General features: G+C 45.1%; 1 long non-coding RNA gene across 1 annotated transcript; it reads left to right on the forward strand.

Annotated features, from left to right (window-relative positions):
* The first annotated feature begins 7,994 nt into the window (after positions 1-7,994).
* LOC147709213 (uncharacterized) lies at positions 7,995-10,877 on the forward strand. Its single transcript, XR_015296538.1, has 3 exons — positions 7,995-8,084; positions 8,836-8,964; positions 10,757-10,877. It is a non-coding gene; the product is annotated as an uncharacterized LOC147709213 (long non-coding RNA).
* The last annotated feature ends 8,214 nt before the right edge of the window (positions 10,878-19,091 follow it).

A 19,091-nucleotide genomic window follows, 5' to 3' on the forward strand; every position in this document is an offset into this window, starting at 1 on the left:
TTATTCCCAGTCAGTCTGTCAATATTATTCACAGTATTTATTCACTATGATTATTGAGCAGGACTATAGAAAACAATATGTTTCTTTGTTGGAGGGTGGGGATGTAAACTATTGGGTACAGTGTGGCAGGCTGTACTCCAATATTTCCCCTGATATTTCTACTAAAAAAGGAAAAATGTATATTATGGGTATTTATCTCCTAAGGTTTTACACTTTAGGATACTTATGTCATGTTCACAGGTTTTCATTTGTTTGAGTAGTAGTGATGCAGATACTTGGTCAACACAACTGGATGTTAGTTGGATTTTCATATTTTGCACATATTACGGACTATGCACACCCAATTGCTATTTTGCAAATTTTTTAACGCGAAATTTGCACATCTGATGAGCGTATTTGCACGGTTTGGTATAATACCAAAAGAAGCATTTGCACTTTATTATTGACATTACTATGATATTGTGTGTTTTACTTGATCATATGTATCTGACATCAAACATTTTGAATTGGGGGATACTTATGATGTCTTCTCAAATTGACTTAAGATTAATGCCAGCAACCTTGAACAAAACTTGTATTTTACCAAGAATTCAACAAGGTCAAAACATTGCAGGAACAGTTAATTTGTATATCTGTATAGTTGCATATATTTTTATACAGATTTTAATACTATGTATTAGACCCCCATGTATATATACCCTTTCTGTATTTTACTGGTATTTCACTGATATTTATGTACAATATGAATTGAGTTACCCGTATTGTTAAGACGACCGAAAACCCCAACAAAGTATGTTTTCTATGTCTATGCTTTAAGCACCCACACGTGACGTCAATGTAATCATCACTGGCACTTCAAAAGGTGGACACCGACTAGAAAACATTGTCATGTGAACAAGGCTCGTGGAGCCGAAACGTAATGGACTTTTTCTGCACTAACTAAATAAAGAAGAAAGGAAACTTTATTGGTCCGTGTCCGAGTGTTACTTACCCTGGCTGGTTGCTACTCCAGAGCGAGGTGAGACGGCGGAATGCAAAATATATATATATGTATATATATATATATACACATATACGAGCAAATGTCCCAAGCGGAGGGAGCGGCTGATTAGCTGGTGCTGGCGGGGAGGTTTGGAACAGCCTCGCGTTTAATGTTTTCGCAAAAAGGCTTCAGTAAAGAAGACGCCGCACACCACTTGAAGGTGATTACATCAATTATTTATTTTCCTGTAGGTTCCCCACCTACACGTTTCGGACCTACACGGTCCCTGGTCACGGTTAACAAACATTTGTCCATCATTAGTGTTCATTATTTATAGACAAGACTCCATGTAGCTTGCTATGATGCGTTATGGACTTTGTAGTGATGAGATCTTGGCTCTGTTCAGAGCTTATCTTTGTGTTTTGGATTACCGGTGTCCGGCACTCTACACTATTACGGGGGATATGCCTGACGCTTTTCGAATTCATAAGCGTGGTGCAAACATATGATCATAGGCAATCATTAGAATGATTCACCCTTGCGCAATAGTTGCGACTGGTTGATCCATGTGGCGTTTCAATACAGACTGAGTGTCGATGAGTCTATATTGGCTAAGTGCCTGTTTGTGACTCTACCCCCAGATATTGTTTATGCCGGGCTCACAGTTTTCCAACACTCGGATAACAAAAAAAATGTAAAAATTGTAGTTCACATATCTCTCTCTTTCGGTCTATTCTTACACCTAAAATTTGTACACATTATATATATGTATATAATGAAAGGAACTCTCAGTACAGAATCAGAATGAAGATTCAGGAAATGGAAAACATGTAGTTTCAAATTATTCACTAGGTGCTTAGTAAGTTCATAAAAAGCATTACAGATGCACATGCATTTCCTCGTCCCCGTTTAATCCCCACGGGCTTCTGGTTTGAACCGGATTATCAACTTTGATTCGAGTCGTCTTAGTTTTTGAATACGATTTCCACCTCTTTCATTCTCCTTCACCATGGCTATGCCTGCATATTTAATGTCTTTCCAGGTTTTATCTGGATGAGTTTTCAAAATACGACAAATCCTAAAAAAATACTGGAGTGTATGAAAAAAGGACTCTGATAAGAGACAGACCACTCATAGCATTTCGAAAGGCTCCATCAATCCAGGACACTCTAGTTAACAGTCAATTCATGAAAGACAAACCGGCAACATGGCTACAGAAGCGACAACAGGGCTTCACAAAGTGCCTATCATGCAAAGCCTGCAAGGTCGGACAGAATCTCAAACCTATCAGGGATCAAAAAGGTAGAAACTTTGAGATACGGGATAAAATAACATGTGAATCCCAGTCTGTGGTCTATCAGATACAATGTTACTGTGGCAAGAAATACATTGGCTCGACGATCTGTCCTCTTAAAAAGAGAATATTGGAGCATATAAGATCAATCCAAAACAATGACTATATCTATGCCATCTCTAAACATCTGAAAACTCATCCAGATAAAACCTGGAAATACATTAAATATGCAGGCATTATAGTTAGGAATTAGCATTTAAAAAAACCTTGCAAATTCATTGAAAAAACCATAGGTTTCACACGTTATAGTTGGCTGAACGTTTCTCTCATACAAAACCTTTGAAATTCCTCCATTACAATTTGCTCAGCTAACTATAACTTGCACGCCCGCAATGCACGGCTGATGACGTCACATATTAAATCACTCATAACATGGTCAGTGACATCACTCATGACATCACTGATGACATCTCAAATGACATCCCTGATGACATCACTGATGACATCATCCAGTTGATGAGTGTCTTTATGATAAATACATTTTATATATATATGTATATCTAAAGGTCGATGGAAGAATAAATGGGTAAATAGGTGTCTAAATGGATGTTTTTTTTGCAACATTGATTGTATAACTGACTTATTAAGTATATCTTAGTGAATAGGTGTACTAGCGAGTAATCTTTAAATATTTAAACATCTGTATCAGTGTCTCACTTTGTATATAAGTGGCTGCACACGTTGGTGAGTAGCTACATGAGTGTGTATATGGGTTATTAGTTGCTTTTTTGAGTACCAAAATGAGTGTTTGTTCAGTTCGGTGGGGAGTATTACTTAGCGCACAGATGCATGAATGACTGACTCACTGTTTGTATGTGTTTTGAAGACAGCATGTGTGCAGGACTGTATGGGTGGATAATTGTGTGTATGTGTCTCTTAGTGAGTGAATTACTGTCTCAATAGTATCTTTATGAGTAACTACATATGTTTTAAACTAGGATATGTGAGTATTGATGTATATAAGTGAGTATATCTGAGAGCGACAGATTCTAAGACTTCCTGTATAAATAAGTATGTGTTTCTATAAGTGATTGTTTAAGAGAGTAAGTATGTCTACGATTCTGTAGAGGTTAGTGTAGTGGTGGGTTTATAGTTGTATATGGAAGTAAATGGATATTTGATAGTTTATTTGCATGTGTGAGTATGTGTGTGAGTAACTCTATAGACGAGTGTCGGTGTATAACAGGATATATAGGTGTATGAGTACATATGATGAGTCAGTACATGTATGAGTGACAATATAGAACTGTTGGTGAATGAGTGGATGTGTATGTAGATTTTGGGATTACTCAATAGGTTGTTCTAACTGGATCAGTGGATCAGTGATGTCATCAGGGATGTCATTTGAGATGTCATCAGTGATGTAATGAGTGATGTCACTGACCATGTCATGAGTGATGTAATATGTGACGTCATCAGCAGTGCATTGCGGGCGAGCAAGTTATAGTTAGCTGAGCTAACTATAACGGAGGAATTTCAAAGGTTTTGTATGAGAGAAATGTTCAGCTAACTATGACGTGTGAAACCTATGGTTTTTTCAATGAATTTGCAAGATTTTTTAAATGCTAGTTCCTAACTATAACGTGTGTGAAACCTATGTTTTTTTCATTGAATTTCAAAGGTTTTGTAAATGATAATTTATAAATGTATTAATTATTATGTCTTTCTTTTTATACTAATTTCTCATATTTTTTATATAAATATTTTTATTTATTTTATTTTTTTGATTATATTTTATATTCTTATTATAAAATAATAACAAAACTAAATTGCAAAGTAATTTTTGGATGAATTATTGCTTGACGTTGGTTGCATATATAACATAGCTTCAGCAATTCTCTTGGGGCCCTATGCTCACAATGCGGTATACATCATTACACCTGCTTCACGCATGTGCAAGGTTTTGACGCAGCATAAGCTCAAAAGTCACTGAATGTTATACATTTCACCTAGTCACTTTTAGGAGGCCTTGCTGCACAAGAAAGCCTCTTCTGGCGCAGCGCTTTACAATGTAATACACCCTCCAGATGCGTCACATTGTTAATAGCACACACCATGGCACATCTTTTGCACCACCGCTGTGTCACAAACGTTACGCAACGGCTGTGTAAAAGAGGCACAAGGGGATTATAAATCCGCCCCTAACACATACAAATTCACCCAGGCACTTTCACCAGCAGCGCAAATTGAAACATAGACTTGTAACTAAGCATGGGCGAATTTTGCGGATCTCGCGTTCGTGAATTTTGCGGATTTGCGGATTCGCAATCCGCAAAATCCGCGAATTCCCGCGAATTTGCGGATTTTTTTTTTTTGTGTTCGCAATTGTTTCTGCCAGTTCGCGAGGATTTGGTACTAGTTCGCAATTGCGAACTTACTTGTCGGCTCGCAACGGTCGCGACTATGTTGTTTCTACGTCTGGTTCATCATCACAGCCTCCCAGCACCCTCTGTTTTACCACTGGCACCCTCTCTTTGACCCATGCCACCCTCTGTTACATCAATGCCACCCTCTGGTTCATCATCACTGTAGAAGATGGGGGGGAAAAGCAAGCCCACCTGCCCTGCTTGAACTGACATGAATTAATTTGGGGTTAGTTTATTAACAACACCTGCCCTGCCCCAACTGACAATAATGAATTAGGGGCTAATTAATGTGTCACTGAAAGAATTTAAAGTTCCAGCCTGGCACCTGCTTGTCTGCTCCTTTAGCTGTAAATCAGGACCTTTGTGGCATACAGTTAAGGTCAGAGCAGGGTCACACAATAGTTGCAAGCAGGCAACCGAATTCTGGAGGGCCCCCTCAGGAAGCACTACAAAGAATCGTTACAAATCATGAGGTTGACCTTTTGCACCTGCTCATTGCTTTTGCTTTTGCTGAAATCGTTTTTCGGTTTTTTTCGCGCTATTCGCGGGGCGCGGCGTCGTGCGAAACCGACCGCGGAAGCCGCCAATTCGTGCGAATGAGCATTTTATTTTTTTGCGGCTTGTTGTTTCGCGAGTTTTTTTGCAGTATTCGCGAGCCGCTTGCAGCGCAACACGCAAATTTACCCCAAGGTCGAGTACGGGCGCGGCCATTTTGTTTGCGTGACGTATTTCCGTTTCCGCCCGCTATGTATAATCTCGCGCAGTAAGCGCATTGCGAGTAGAGGTTCGCACGAGATCGCGCGGGAAATCTAGAGGTTCGCACGAGATCGCGAGGAAAATCTCGCGCGAACTTACTTTTGCGCTCGTGAACGGGCGCCGGCCATCTTGTTTTTCATTCATTTCCTGTGTCTGGGCATGGTGTTTAATCCTCTTGGTATCTTTGCCATCCTTTGCTTGTTTTCAGGTTTTTTTTTTACGATTTTGCTTCTTATCTATCCCTCTCTTTTCCTAGCTGTATATTTTTGTCTTTTCTGCTATTTTTCTTTACTTTTAAACTACTTTTTTAAACTCTTTTCTTTTCTTCTTCCCTATCCTATTCTTTCTTAATTTTCTACTTCTTCCTACCTTACCTGCCCAGACCATGGTCAAGCCAGGCGCCGTGAAGCTGCCCAGGCACTTGAGGGCCGCAGCGGCGGCGGGGAGTAGTGCTGGACCCAGTGGCAGGACAGCATGCGGGAGATTGAGGGGGGAGCAGGTGACGCGACGGGAGATCTTCAGCCCGGAGGAAGTGGGCGCGCTGGTCTACTTCGTCCAGCGCCGCCTGCCCAGGACCATCGCGGGAGGCGGCAGGATCGCGGCCGGCGGCTACAACATGCGGGAGCGCCGGAAGCGGTGGGAGAAGGTGTGCTGGGCCATATCCCACCTCTACGGGGTCCAGCGCACCTACAGCCAGGTCACCCATCGCTGGACGGACCTCCTGGACCGCGAGCGCGACCTGCTGGACCAGCTCGGCTTGGAGATCCCCGGGCTTGGTGAGTAGTAGTAGCCATTTAATCACTCACTACTATGATGTTTTCTCCTGCTCTGTGTTGTTGTATTGCAAATATTTGTTTTTTACATGGAGCAAGCCAATAATGCCGCTGATGACGATTACATTGTAGTTAAATTATATTTCAAAATCTTCTGTGCATTTCAGGTGCACTGCTCTCCTTCTCAGTGGCGTTGCTACTATGCTTATTTGTTTTCTATTTCGTGGTCTCATTGGCCTGAGTAACTATTATGTATGAGTGTACTTTACAGAACTGCGTAATGCTAGACACTAGGGGGCAGATTACATTTACAAGCCCCTTGCGCCACGTTTACGTTGCCTTGCGTGATGCAACAGCGGCGTAAACGTGCCGCATCCCTGCGAGTCATTTACAGCATGACGCATCTAGGGAGATGCGTCACGTTATAAAGCCATGGGCCTGCACCACAATGGGTGCGTTCCTAGTACGCAGGGTGGGCGGTCCAGCGGCTGTGCGCCTCGCAAAATTGCCTGCGTGAAATGTACAAGATTTAACGCAGGCACTTCTGCGACGCTGCTACGTCAATTCAATTCCTTATGTCTGCTCGAAGCAGGCGAAAGGACTGACACAGCATGTTAAGTATTGGGTGGCCCTGAGCATTACTGGAGTTGCATTGCGTTGGCGACGTGACTCCAGCGATGCGCCGCTCTTACGTGACGAGATGCCTCACGCAAGTGCCTACCCTTGCGCCAGGGCGCGCCGCATTGTAAATGAGGCACATCTGCCGTGTCGCAAGGGTAGTTTTGCGTGACGCATTTGATCTGGCGCATCTCTGGAGATGCGCCAGAACGTGTAAGTAAGTATGCCCCTAAGGGGCAGAATTGCAATTACCGTCGCATCCCTGCAAAGTAGCAGGGATGCGCCATTAATTGTGCGGCCCGCTACCACCACCAAACATGGTGCGCCGTATTTGCAATGCGGCGCACCATGGGCCCAAAACGTCACCGAAGCTTTACTGCTGGAGTTGCGTCGCAACGATGGCGCAGCTCCATCAATGCTCTGGGGTACCCTATCTCCCCAATGCTGGGTCAAGCCGTACGTCTGCTTCAAGCAGGTGCAGGGTTTGTGTGACGCATCATTGTCCTAAAGGTGACTGATTGATATTTTGTAGATTTCCCTCAGCCACTATTAGGATGTGTTCCAGCGCAGGAATGCCCTTCCTTGCGCCGGAACGCCCCCTGATGGCGCAGGGCTTTATAACGGGATGCATCTCCCAAATGCGTCACGTTGTTATAATATTATACGCCGCACCATGGCGCCCTTTTTTGTTTAGCTGCTGCGTCACAAAAGTCACGCAAGAACGGCGCAAAAGAGCCGCAAGGGCTTAAATCTGCCCCTTCCTTTGTAACCCTGACAATAAGAAAAATAGTGGCGGTGGATTGATAGTTTGACTATTTAAATGACTGGTAATGTAGCAGGCAACTGTTAGTGTTGTCACTGATCTGACTGAAATCACAATGGAGTTTGTCTGTCACTTTGCGTCTTGCCTGCGGACTGCTGCCTGCCAGTCCTAGGTGAACGTTTCAGTACTTTGTTTAGTGAGTTACGTGACTTTCGAAGTCACAGGTCCGCAAATAAATGAAAAGTAACCATAATCAATATAATTTCGCAGAAATATTTTGTTATAGTTCTTTTGAAATGTTTGATTTGGTTGACATTGACAAGCAACAATCATCCATGTTTTGTGTTCTTTCTTTCATGTTGTACGTCAGCTCCCCCCAAGGGCGAGAGGAGGACACAGGAGCAGCAGGCGGCGGATGCTGTTCATCAACAGGGCCAGGATCGGGCAGGCGAGGGCTCCTCTGCTGGCCCCAGTAAGTTTTCATTTTAGACTAGTACCTATTTTTCCTAGCGTTCCTCATTTGACTTTTTTCAAAATTGTCTTTGCTCTTCTTGTAGACTGTATCTAAATTCTTATCCTGCCTCTACTATGACTCCCTGTGGTATTACTAGATTATTCTTATTAGTCTGTCTGTGTAGCTAACTAAGATTGCATGGTTGGCGAAACTCCCATGATTCTAGTCAGCAATAGCTCTATCAACTTAGTGCAGTCCTCTGGGATTGCCCATAATGTCTTTTGAAGTGTTCTATCTGGACTCATGCTTGCAAAAATTGCAAAACCTTTCGCTCAGTCACTCTAGTCTGGACCAAAAAACACAGATTGTATTTAAGTTTAAAAGCTTTATTAAAAGTAAACACATTTATTAAAATGAAGTCATAATAAAACTAAACGTTTAACTGATAATGGAAAAGTGGTTAGTGCTGACGATTAATTGAAGACATTTCTTGTGGTCGAGCCGAGCTCTCACCTGGTTTCAACTTGATCTTGTTGTTAGAAGTCCATCTTCTGTCTGTGTGGAGAAAAATGGTGCGTGTTAAAAAAACAGCCTTCATCAGTTGTGCCAAAAAGTGCAGCAAGACAACCTTCCCTGGAAAAAGGGACATTTTTTTTAACTTTAACGTAGACAGTCACAAATTACATTGTTTTCACATGTCTTCATTCCTAGACCAAATACTAGTGACTAGTGAGTGCTTTATTCTAACATTCTTAAATGTACTTTGTAGGTGGAACATCTGGTGGCGGGGCCAGTGTGGAGGTGGTGGTGCTCGACACGGAGGCGGAGGGCGATTCTTCAGGGGAGGAGGCGGCGGCGGCAGCTGTGAGAGTTGAGACGGTGGTGGTGGCGGCCAGAGGTAAGCTCTTATATATTCCTTACTTATTGAGATTGAAGACTAGCTGGGAAGGCAAGAATATGAGATGCATGGCTGGGTGAATGATGAAGCAATGATGGGTGGAAGGACAACAGCCTGGGTGGGTGACACAGAAACTGTATGTGTCCATATACCTGGATCATGCTACTATCTGACTCTTAGATAGCATATGTGTATCTAGAGCAGGGGTACTCCTAGTACGGCCCGCGGGCCGGTGGTGGCCCGGCAAGCCTTCCTTGGCGGTGCGCAGACCTTGCAGACAATCACTGCTCCCCCGGCCCCCACAGAGCAGAGGCTTTTTTGTATTTCACCTGTTAGCGCCCCTGCATCTCCACTCTGACAATCACTGCTCCCCCGGCCCCCACAGAGCAGAGTGGAGATGCAAGGCCACAAAGAGGTGAAATAGAACAAAGCCTCTGCTCTGTGGGGCCGGGCAAGCAGTGATTGTCAGGGTGGAGAAGCAGGGGCGCTAAAACAAACAAAGCCTCAATAATATGTTAATGGTCTTTTAAAGACCTGTTAAGTACTTTGGTGTTGTTGTCTGTGTGTGCGCGTTGAGGAAGCGGTCTCAACCCGGGCTGAAGGCTGACACAGATAGACACACACACAGTGAGATGACAGAGGGGGAGGGAGAGGGAGGGCAGGAGGGAGAGAAAGATGGAGGGAGGGCAGGAGGGAGAGCAGGAGGGAGAGAGATGTATGTAAATGCTGGGTCTGGTGGCTCAGTGGATGAGGGCATCTGCTGCAGGGACCTGTGTGCAACCTCATGGTCACAAGTTATCGTTTTGCTTTAGCCCCGCCCCCTCTGACTCCGCCCCCACCAGTGCGGCCCTCGGCCCCAAACTACACTGTAAATGTAGCCCCTGAGAGAAAGTTTGTGAGTACCCATGATCTAGAGAGAGTAGACGGTCAGTGGATGAACTAAGTGTAACTTTGAAGAGCATGTAACACTGCACCCGCACGTCCGTTCCAGTGTAGGAAAGGCAAGGAAAAGAACTTTTAATTTTGTCCAAATACTACCATAAATAGTAGCAGTAGTTTGTATTGCAAGCACTGCATAGATCCGGTTATTATGGTGGCCACTCCCTACCTCTCTTAATAAGTTTAGTAGTACTCAGTCATTCATGTGTGGATGCATCACTGGTCACTCAATAAAAAGCAAAGCACCTAAAGTCATCCCATATATAAGCAAAAACATCCCGTGTGAAGTGATAGATAATCAGATTATTTATCTTCTTCAATTTTCCATTTCTAGTACTCATTTCCACTGTAGGGTGAAAGTTAAATTAATTAAGCAGTAGCCCTTGAGTTGTAACAGAGTATTCTCAGTGCCACCCGTAATAGAAAAGTAAGAGCTTCACCACCTGCATGTACTGGACGGGTACAGTAACACAACGGCAACGCAAGTCTAGGTCACTCCTCATGGCGTGCGTCTCTTTTTCTCGGGTGCAAGTTTACTGCGCTGGCATTATGCCGGCTTGCAGAAAATAACGTACCAATTTTCCAAAACAAGAGATAAGAAGAAGAATAAGACTGGTGTACTTTCATAGTCGACTCCAATGGAAGTCCACAGTGCTCGTAGAATTTGTTCCTTAAACTCCCACTAATGTTAGAGCAAGGATGAAGAAGTGTGAGGTTAGATAGATACTGGCCTTAATAGTTATGTAATGCGCTTGCAAGTTGCTATTTGTACTGCAACACAAATTTCTGCTGAATGATTGAGTTAATCTTAAAGAGCATTGGTTACAGACTATGTCTTTCTTTCTTCATATAGGTTCTCCTTCCAAACGAACAAGGAGGAAGGAGCTGGCTAGAGCGGCCCGGCAACGGAGGATCGAGGCCACTGTTGCGGAATATCGGCGGCTGGTGGCCCTGGAGGACGTGGAAAGTGTGCAGTCGACAACTACAACAACGTCGTCTGCATCGGCCTCCGTGGCCCCACGGGCTGCCACCCAGCACAGTGGTCCACCCAGACTGAGCCGGGCTGCCAAAGGCAAACGCCACCGCCGAGCAGCAAGGCCAACAGCTGCCTCTCACAGGCATTGCACCTGCAAGGCAGTGAAGGCACGCCTGCGCCGCACTACCCTGATGGTGTCCCGCCTTCAGCAGGAGCTCGCCTTGCTCCGCGAGGAGCATGATGCCCTGGCCCAAAAAGTTAACAGCATCCACCCATAGTGTCCCTTGCCCCTTTTTTAGAGACTTTTGGGGGGTGGGAATTGGGAGTTGGGTTTTTGGGGACTTTTGAAGGACAATCGTTGGGGTTAGGGAGGGTCTTGCGGGAGATTATTTTGTTAGGGATATAAATATACTTTTTCAAACTTTATCTGAGCATACCTGTTTTTTACTGCTTGCCTGGTGGGTGGGGGTTTAACGTTGACTGTTTTCCTGAAAGTTTAGTTCCATTTTCTTCCTTTAAGTGTAAATGCCCAAATGTTTTCAACACTAAGTGCCTCTCACAGACTAAGTGAAGTGAATCCAAGAGTCCTAGGACTTTAGTAGTACTACCTTCAGTCTCTCGTCTCTCGTACTAATACTCCATTATACCCCCAAACCACCAAACGCTTATCTTACCTGTAATTTGTGTTTGAAAGTAGGGCTAGACCCAGGGCTGGCTCCACGGGAAACACCGAATAACGTTGGCAATCTTGGTCGGATAAAATTTCCTCATAGCGGTGGTACTAGTGGTGTGACACAGTGGCAGTTGCATGCCTATGAAAAAAAAGAAAATGATATCTGGTTTGTCCTCCTGAGCAATTCAACGGTACAACTGAGAATATAGCAGGTGACAGAAGTACAGTAGAGCAGTGCCACATTGTAGCCTAACAAATGGTAAAGTATAACTACTAATTCGGTTGAAGTTCTTTCACATTAGCAATGGTTCTTTGTCAAGCAGAGTAAGAATATATCCTCGGATTTCTTCACCAGCCTGTTGCTATCACCTTATCCTCCCCACCCAGCAAGTGTGTGGATTTATTGCTGTAATAATAATTTAGTCACACATCAATCAAAACCACACAGCCCGGGGGAAGAGGGTTAGGGTTTGAAAAATGGATGGGTACGGGGGTTTTTGGGAAAGGTTTTGGGAGACAAGAAAAAATAGCACAGCATAGACAAACTATTGTGAACATAAACAAATCTTTGGGTACAAACCTATCCATCAATCTTTGAAAGTGCATGCACTACTGCATGCATGTCAGTGAAAAGTAAGTAGTACATTCGACAACTGTGGAAAGAAAGAATGCGACAGTACAGGGCCTGTGTGGAATTATTGATAACGATATTCAACATAAGGTCTCTGTAGCCAGATACCCGAGAGCCTTGCTGGTCACTATAAATCCATTCACAACAACACTCAATGGGGTTGGTCTGGAAGGTGTCAGGTTTACTCCCCGTGATCCAGTCGATGCAAATATCGTTCCACCTCCAAATGTCACCAACACCCAGAAGTGTAAACACAGGGTGTTCGAGCCATTAGGCGGGGGAGAAAAATAACAAACTAAAATAAAAAATGTGGGATGGGTAAAGGTAGGGTCAGCAGGGAAAGGATACCTGTAACAGAAGACAAGACAGGCATCAGTGAAGTGCTGTCCTAACATACAAGGGTACTCTCATATAGTCTCACTAAATAACCAAGGAAGTAGACAAGTACCTGAGCACCAAGAAAACATGACCTTGGATAGGAAATACTATAGCCCTTCTGCCACAATCTGTGAGGAAGGCCTAAGAAACACATAAACATATAGTTAACGAACACACTCCTGTCGCACCAAACACACTCGCGTTATACTAAGACATCAAACCCACTACTCACAACATACCACAAACATGGTAGAGGACTCAATGTACAAAGGGTGTTCCAAATAGTCAAAGCAAAGATGTATGGTCCAACAAAAAGGAAGAGGGAAACGGTAGTGTGTAGGAAGCAAGAACTACAACACTGCGCTCTCTAAGTAATGACCCAGTAGAGAATCTTTGGTGAAGGTCAAACAGAAAAACGTAGTTGCTGTTGCGACCACCACTGAATTCTGCCAACAACACACCCCACGGTGCACTACACAAAGAGAACTGGGGTAGCCTGTAGTTACCTCACTACATGCCCAGTTATGGAGGTCCTTTGAAATACACAGTTATACAACGGAGACGCGTAGTTGTCCTTACTACCGCGCTCCGTTTTAATAGTACAAAAACGATCCCCGATGTGAACGCTAACACGTGGTATAGACCGCCACTGTGCTCCGCCACACACAATTCAACCAAACAGGAATTCATCAAAGCTAGAATTCTGTTAGAAAACAGTCACAGAACCTCCCTTAACAATCCGTTCAGGCAGTAATCAGCTGACCGCACGGGCGGCCGAAGAGTTTAGAGCGGCTTTACCTGAAGACGCGTGAAGTCCGTCTACCGCCAAGGACAGAACACGGAAGCGCTCCCCACTGAGCCTCAGGGGGGGGGGGAAGGTGATAGTCCACAGGAGACACGATAGAAAAGCATGCAGAGCGTCCGCTCTCATGCCGGTGCAGAACAGAAACCAGAATAACGCGCAACAGGAAGCGCGTCTGTTCCCCAGATAAACTTCCTGCAAGTCTCCCGCCTACTCATGGGAAATGTAGTTTCATAGTACGGTAGGCGCTTAGGGGCTGCGTAACCTGACAGAAGGTATAGTAGATAGAAAAGGAGAAATTGCTTTTTTTCTAGGTGTCCCCTCACTCACCAGGGTTGCCCCTTGGTGACATGCTTCATCATTGGGGCCATCCCAGTCCTCTACGGCCTGGGGCGTGCTGCGACTTGCGAATTACGTAGGAGCACTTACAAATGACTATGTGTGGTGCAGATGTGATAGTGGAGTGGACTAAGTGATGTGTTAAGGGATCAATTTAGAAGCCTAGAGAGAGCCAAGAAATGCAGTCACAGTCAGAGAAAAAGGCAAGGGATACTGTATCTATGTGGTTGTAGTGGTCCTGTTGGAAGTGGTAAGTAAGTTGCCTGCAGAAAAAAAATCCTCCTATTAGCGGCACTCCTCCATTGCAGCCGACGCTTCGTCCATCGATGTTGGTCACCAGAAGACACCCTGTAAAAAAAAGCACAGCATAGACAAACAATTGAACATAAACAATTCTTTGGGTACAAACCTATCCATCAATCTTTGAAAGTGCATGCACTACTGCATGCATGTCAGTGAAAAGTAAGTAGTACATTCGACAACTGTGGAAGAAAGAATGCAACAGTAAAGGGCCTATGTGTAAATTATTGATAACGATATTCAACATAAGGTCTCTGTAGCCAGATACCCGAGAGCCTTGCTGGTCACTATAAATCCATTCACAACAACACTCAGTGGGGTTGGTCTGGAAGGTATAGTAGATAGAAAAGGAGAAATTGCTTTTTTTCTAGGTGTCCCCTCACTCACCAGGGTTGCCCCTTGGTGACATGCTTCATCATTGGGGCCATCCCAGTCCTCTACGGCCTGGGGCGTGCTGCGACTTGCGAATTACGTAGGAGCACTTACAAATGACTATGTGTGGTGCAGATGTGATAGTGGAGTGGACTAAGTGATGTGTTAAGGGATCAATGTAGAAGCCGAGAGAGAGCCAAGAAATGCAGTCACAGTCAGAGAAAAAGGCAAGGGATACTGTATCTATGTGGTTGTAGTGGTCCTGTTGGAAGTGGTAAGTAAGTTGCCTGCAGAAAAAAAATCCTCCTATTAGCGGCACTCCTCCATTGCAGCCGACGCCTCGTCCATCGATGTTGGTCACCAGAAGACACCCTGTCCACTGCCTGCCTGATGCTGAATTGTGGCTCGCTACTGTGAAGCCTGACTCCATCCTTTTTTCCCCATTGCAGAGACTGAAACCCGGCCTGTAATTATTCAACGAAAAACAGGAAGTGATATAATATTACAACACCACTGATAAATAAATATAAGGTATGTAGGCTGTGGAGTGCAAAAAGTGACAATTTGATTTTCCTAGTAGACAGTACAATATTTTTGAAAGTGCGTACTCTGAGTCACCTTTTGAAGGATAAATAAGTATGGGCAAATTAATGTAGCGGATCTTGCCCCTCAAGCTAGGTGTACTGTAAACTGTGTTTTGGAACAAAATTAGATCTTCCTAGCAGTGCTCCCACCCAGACCCTTACTAAAGCCAGTCGCAAAAATGTAGAAGACCCCCAATCAAATCTCAAAAAACGAGGCCTAGCAGAAAACTGGTGACAAAACTTACTTTGAAAGTAAAAGTAGGCCGAAGTACCCCCTTCCTAATTACCCATTACCCACCGTGGATTGCATTCAAACCACTTGCAAGCAACCAAGCAAAAGTAGCCATAGCCAGCATCGCTCCAAGACTCGAAATCCCCCCCACTCAAACACATGCAATAGAAATACTGCTAACCCTAACGAACCCTAAGTTAAGAATAGTGGCAAAGGCTTTCTTTAACTATGCCAAATCCCCCCTTTCCCACCATGGATTTTCTTCAAATGACTTGCAACCAAAATTACACATTCTCACGAGTGCTCTAAGACCCCAGAACTCAGTTGGAAAAATCTAGAACACCCCGAAACACATGCAATCCTGCTGCTAGGGCTAACCCTAACGAACCCTAAGTTACAAAAAGTGCCAAAACTAAAGGCTTTTCCACGCGGATTTTGTCCCAACCACTTCTACCCGGTATTAGACCTTCCCAGGAATGCCCCAAGACCCGTCAACCCACCCGCCAAGAAGCATAACACCCCCAAACAGGCCAAAAGCAAAATCTCATACTTGCAATATTTCTGGGCCTTCGGTCCAAACGCGCTGCGTAGCTAGGCCATAAGTCGGGGTTGGCACGACGGATTTCCTGAAAAGCAAATGCAATCAAGATTAGAGTGTCCCAGCAGTGCTCCCAGACCACGAAACTCACCCACAAACACCAGGAAGCCCCCCAAACAGGCCCCCGAAAACGCTACATAGAGCAAAATGTCAGAAATAGCCAAAAAAAAAATCGGCCTGGATTTTGTCCCAACCACTTCTACCCGGTATTAGACCTTCCCAGGAATGCCCCAAGACCCGGCAACCCACCCGCCAAGAAGCATAACACCCCCAAACAGGCCAAAAGCAAAATCTCATACTTGCAATATTTCTGGGCCTTCGGTCCAAACGCGCTGCGTAGCTAGGCCATAAGTCGGGGTTGGCACGACGGATTTCCTGAAAAGCAAATGCAATCAAGATTAGAGTGTCCCAGCAATGCTCCCAGACCACGAAACTCACCCACAAACAGACGGAACCCCCCCTAAGAGCACCTCAAAGGCAAGCAAGTCATCAAAAACACAAAAAAAATTCCGCCTGGGATTTGGTCCAAAACACTTTTATCCGGTATTAGAGCTTCCCAGCAATGGCCCCAGAGCCGTCAACCCAGGAGAAAACGAGTAGAAGACCCCCAAACAGCCAAAGAGCAAAAGTACAAAAATGGGGACTTAGTCAATTTTTCACAAATTTCCCAAATCACTCCGCGCGCGCTCTGCAGCTAGGCCCTAAGTCCCCTCTGCCACCATGGATTTGCTTCAAACCTCTTGCAAAGTAAAGTATATATAGCCAGCAGTGCTCCCAGACCACGAAACTCACCCACAAACACCAGGAAGCCCCCCAAACAGGCCCCCGAAAACGCTACATAGAGCAAAATGTCAGAAATAGCCAAAAAAAAAATCGGCCTGGATTTTGTCCCAACCACTTCTACCCGGTATTAGACCTTCCCAGGAATGCCCCAAGACCCGTCAACCCACCCGCCAAGAAGCATAACACCCCCAAACAGGCCAAAAGCAAAATCTCATACTTGCAATATTTCTGGGCCTTCGGTCCAAACGCGCTGCGTAGCTAGGCCATAAGTCGGGGTTGGCACGACGGATTTCCTGAAAAGCAAATGCAATCAAGATTAGAGTGTCCCAGCAGTGCTCCCAGACCACGAAACTCACCCACAAACACCAGGAAGCCCCCCAAACAGGCCCCCGAAAACGCTACATAGAGCAAAATGTCAGAAATAGCCCAAAAAAAAATCGGCCTGGATTTTGTCCCAACCACTTCTACCCGGTATTAGACCTTCCCAGGAATGCCCCAAGACCCGGCAACCCACCCGCCAAGAAGCATAACACCCCCAAACAGGCCAAAAGCAAAATCTCATACTTGCAATATTTCTGGGCCTTCGGTCCAAACGCGCTGCGTAGCTAGGCCATAAGTCGGGGTTGGCACGACGGATTTCCTGAAAAGCAAATGCAATCAAGATTAGAGTGTCCCAGCAATGCTCCCAGACCACGAAACTCACCCACAAACAGACGGAACCCCCCCTAAGAGCACCTCAAAGGCAAGCAAGTCATCAAAAACACAAAAAGAATTCCGCCTGGGATTTGGTCCAAAACACTTTTATCCGGTATTAGAGCTTCCCAGCAATGGCCCCAGAGCCGTCAACCCAGGAGAAAACGAGTAGAAGACCCCCAAACAGCCAAAGAGCAAAAGTACAAAAATGGGGACAGTCAATTTTTCACAAATTTCCCAAATCACTCCGCGCGCGCTCTGCAGCTAGGCCCTAAGTCCCCTCTGCCACCATGGATTTGCTTCAAACCTCTTGCAAAGTAAAGTATATATAGCCAGCAGTGCTCCCAGACCACGAAACTCACCCACAAACACCAGGAAGCCCCCCAAACAAGCCCCCGAAAACGCTACATAGAGCAAAATGTCAGAAATAGCCAAAAAAAAAATCGGCCTGGATTTTGTCCCAACCACTTCTACCCGGTATTAGACCTTCCCAGGAATGCCCCAAGACCCGTCAACCCACCCGCCAAGAAGCATAACACCCCCAAACAGGCCAAAAGCAAAATCTCATACTTGCAATATTTCTGGGCCTTCGGTCCAAACGCGCTGCGTAGCTAGGCCATAAGTCGGGGTTGGCACGACGGATTTCCTGAAAAGCAAATGCAATCAAGATTAGAGTGTCCCAGCAGTGCTCCCAGACCACGAAACTCACCCACAAACACCAGGAAGCCCCCCAAACAGGCCCCCGAAAACGCCACATAGAGCAAAATGTCAGAAATAGCCAAAAAAAAAATCGGCCTGGATTTTGTCCCAACCACTTCTACCCGGTATTAGACCTTCACAGGAATGCCCCAAGACCCGGCAACCCACCCGCCAAGAAGCATAACACCCCCAAACAGGCCAAAAGCAAAATCTCATACTTGCAATATTTCTGGGCCTTCGGTCCAAACGCGCTGCGTAGCTAGGCCATAAGTCGGGGTTGGCACGACGGATTTCCTGAAAAGCAAATGCAATCAAGATTAGAGTGTCCCAGCAGTGCTCCCAGACCACGAAACTCACCCACAAACACCAGGAAGCCCCCCAAACAGGCCCCAGAAAACGCTACATAGAGCAAAATGTCAGAAATAGCCAAAAAAAAAATCGGCCTGGATTTTGTCCCAACCACTTCTACCCGGTATTAGACCTTCCCAGGAATGCCCCAAGACCCAGCAACCCACCCGCCAAGAAGCATAACACCCCCAAACAGGCCAAAAGCAAAATCTCATACTTGCAATATTTCTGGGCCTTCGGTCCAAACGCGCTGCGTAGCTAGGCCATAAGTCGGGGTTGGCACGACGGATTTCCTGAAAAGCAAATGCAATCAAGATTAGAGTGTCCCAGCAATGCTCCCAGACCACGAAACTCACCCACAAACAGACGGAACCCCCCCTAAGAGCACCTCAAAGGCAAGCAAGTCATCAAAAACACAAAAAATTTTCCGCCTCGGATTTGGTCCAAACCACTTTTAGTGCTTCCCAGCAATGGCCCCAGACCCGTCAACTCACCTGCAAAGAGGTAGAACAACACCCCCACAAGTGCTGAGTCTTTCTTCATTGGGCGTAAACCAGCCCTCTGCTTTGATGGAAATAGGAGTCTGGAGGAGGAGGATAGAGGAGCATGTTCTTCTGAACTTGTGAACCTGAGGAATGCAGACTGCGGCACCTTCAAATAAATTAGCAAACAAGTGAAGACAGTTCTGCTGATGGGCTTGTTTTTGTGATTATCTGATTAAAGTTTGAATTATATTAACTGTGCACAACAAAGAAAGACAGACACACAGGAATAAAAGTG

The sequence above is a fragment of the Lissotriton vulgaris genome, chromosome 6 (assembly GCF_964263255.1).
Source record: "Lissotriton vulgaris chromosome 6, aLisVul1.2, whole genome shotgun sequence".
NCBI lineage: Eukaryota > Metazoa > Chordata > Amphibia > Caudata > Salamandridae > Lissotriton > Lissotriton vulgaris.